Consider the following 3,196-nt stretch of genomic DNA (forward strand, 5'->3'; position numbering starts at 1 on the left):
TTTTTTTATGATACACGCCACTGATATATGTATAGGTATACAATTTGCAGGGTTTATTTTAATGAATAACTAATTTTTCTGATTTTTTTTAATAGAAGTTGGTATTTTTTAAAATTTTTTGGTTGCCATTGGTTAATCGGGCAGTTCAGGTTTAAGAATGCATCAAATCGAATTTTACTACATTGCTTAACAAGGTGGCTGTCGGCTGAGTTACACCTATTGCCGCTCATCGGCATGTACACAATCAAAATAATTAATACAATTAAAATTAAATATATTATTCATATTATAGAGTGTGCACCTAGCGGGATACGCAATCCACCGCAAGTAGATGGACTACCTGATAATGTACTGTTTACATTATCACAAGCGAGTCTCATATAGAGTTGGAATTTTTAAAGGACAACGAAGTGAAAGGGATCATTAATAATAGGATATAATAATAATAAAATACATCTTTGTTTAGACACGAAACTACGACAATTAATTTGTCTACTGACGATCACGACTGCAACCGCTATATTTATGATGTAAGAGTATTTGCCGAAATTATAAACATCTAACTAACATAACATTTTTATTAAGTTATGAGTTGTATGGAAAACACCAAATAGCTCAATTATACAAATTGTGTTATCGAAAAATAATAATACTTTTCTTCTCGATGTGCGATAAACGTGTTTAACTATACAAATTATAATTATAACTATACAATCATTTTTAATAACAATATGTGTATTGTGTATACTGTATAGAACCATTAGAAACATTTGTAAATATTATTATTATTTTATTTTTTTTGTTTTATTTATAATTCAACTACTATATAGTAATTGATAGCATTAAGTTTTAAAAATTTTTTCGTCTTTAAAACACAAGGATGTGAATACACGGGCAAAGCCGGGTAATTCAGCTAGGTAATTAAACAAAAAAAAAATTAATTAATTATTTATTTATTTTTATACAGTTATAGGTACTTAACGAATTATTTTTCAATTGAACTAATAAAATCTAAGATATCTGTATACATATAGGAGACCACCACTATTCACTCATCAATGCCCAGACCTAACTGCTGGGTCTAGAGACTTGACATTTTGTACAGAGGTTCCTTTAGCAATTTAGGGGCTCACTAATAAGGGATTTTTCAAAATTCGACCTCTAAAGAGGTAAAATTGGTTTTTTTATATAGATATGTATAATACACGGGCAACGTCGTGACGGGACAGCTAGATATGTGTACATAAATTAATTTTAATTGTCACATCCGCGGCCAATATTCCATATCGCATGGTCAAACACAGTTGTTGTGGAATTTCAGCATTTATATTTTTCAACGCTTTAAAAATACACTGTGAGTTCCGAGCCTAATGCTATATGAAATGAAAAAATAATACGTGTGTTTTATTTCAATACGACGTATTATTTATATGGAAGGTCTGTGTTTGATTTCCTTCCGAGTAATATTTGCGTATCACTCACGGATGATTAACACAAAATACGATTTAATGGACACTAACCAATGGAGATTGCAAAATTTACAATGCTACACTTGAGCCACAGTGCAAAGTATGTATATATACCACTACGTAAGTACTTACCTACAAACAGCATCTAAACCATTCTACCGTGGCGAAACTGCTGTTTTTAATAGCCGACTTTACTAAGTTCATCAACATTCCTTATTGAAATATTATCTAAGAAGAACGACGCAATTATGATTAAACGTTTATTGAAATAAACCCGTAAAAGTGTTTTAGTATATTATGCATTTCATATAAAATTTTTCCTTAAATGCGTCCACTTGGTAGCTTAAAAAAAATGTTAATTACATATTTCTTTTTTACTCTTTCAAACTTATGACGTATATATATTATAATACATGCATATATTATCCTTTTTATTACGGAGTAAGACACATAACATGTATAAACCGCGTTATTTAGTGATTACGTAGTTACATTTACTATAATTATTAGTATTATGTAATAATATATTATTCTACTGTATGGTGGCACAAAAGATTATATATATTTCATTGTAAACTATAACTCGCTAAAGTTGGTAAAAAAAAACATTATACAAACGAATGTACATGGACACTCAGGTATAATAGACAATGAAATAGCCTATGAACAGTATGAACAAGTCACAATTGCCATTAATAATAATATGAAACCCCTTTAATTAAAAATGTCGTTTGAGGACTCAAAAAGAAACAAATTAATGAAACAATCAAAATTAAATGGCAAAGATTATGGAACAATCAAAACACCATGTTCAATTAAATAAAAATAGAAACAAACTGATGGATGATGGACAAATCCAAATCTCAGAGGCAAAGAAGGTACACTCAATAGACTGCGCAATGGTCATACTGGAACGACTCACAGTCTTCTATTGACCATAGAGGACCCTCCTACTTGCCAAACATGGAAAACTGAATTTTTCGTTAAACATATATAATATGTCACATCCATTTAGTGAAAATGACTTTTTATTACACTATATGGACAATTTTTTAACCTCTTCATGAAGTGGATAAAATTCATTTTATCCACAAAATTACTATTATGCATGATTATTTTTGGTATTGGGTAATTGTACGATTTACACTAGGTAATTGGGTTTTAAATAAATATAAAAGTTGCTTGTTATAATTTGTAACTCGTACATTGTATAAACTAGTTCGTCAGTCGATCTGATAATTTCAAGATAAGATATAAAATGACTGTACATAGTAATATACCGATGTACAGATAGCGTATGATCCCGTTGACAATTTTATTGTCTGCTAGTGCCTAGGTAGTCTGTCTTATACCTGCAGTTGTTGGTAGTTGTTGACTTACTAATACGTTATTTTATAAAATAATAAAATATGGAAAAAGTATTATTTTATGAAAAGTTGCAAGAATATTATGTTGCGAAGCCGAAGTAAAAACCTTTTAGTCAAGACTCAAGAGGAACAAATTCAAATGATCACCGAGATTGAAGCTGCTAAAACTAAAAAGTAGAAATGTATTTAATTAAATAAATAAAACTACAAAATCAATTTTAAATTTTAAATTTTAATTATATAAAACAAACTGTGAAATGAATTTTTTGAAGGTCGTGCGAATTCTCAAAATAGGCTTGCGAATTCGTGCGAATTACGTGCTAAATATTTGCATAGTTTGTTTATAGATTTTCTTTTTTT

Source organism: Myzus persicae, unplaced genomic scaffold (assembly GCF_001856785.1).
Source record: "Myzus persicae strain clone G006 unplaced genomic scaffold, MPER_G0061.0, whole genome shotgun sequence".
Lineage (NCBI taxonomy): Eukaryota > Metazoa > Arthropoda > Insecta > Hemiptera > Aphididae > Myzus > Myzus persicae.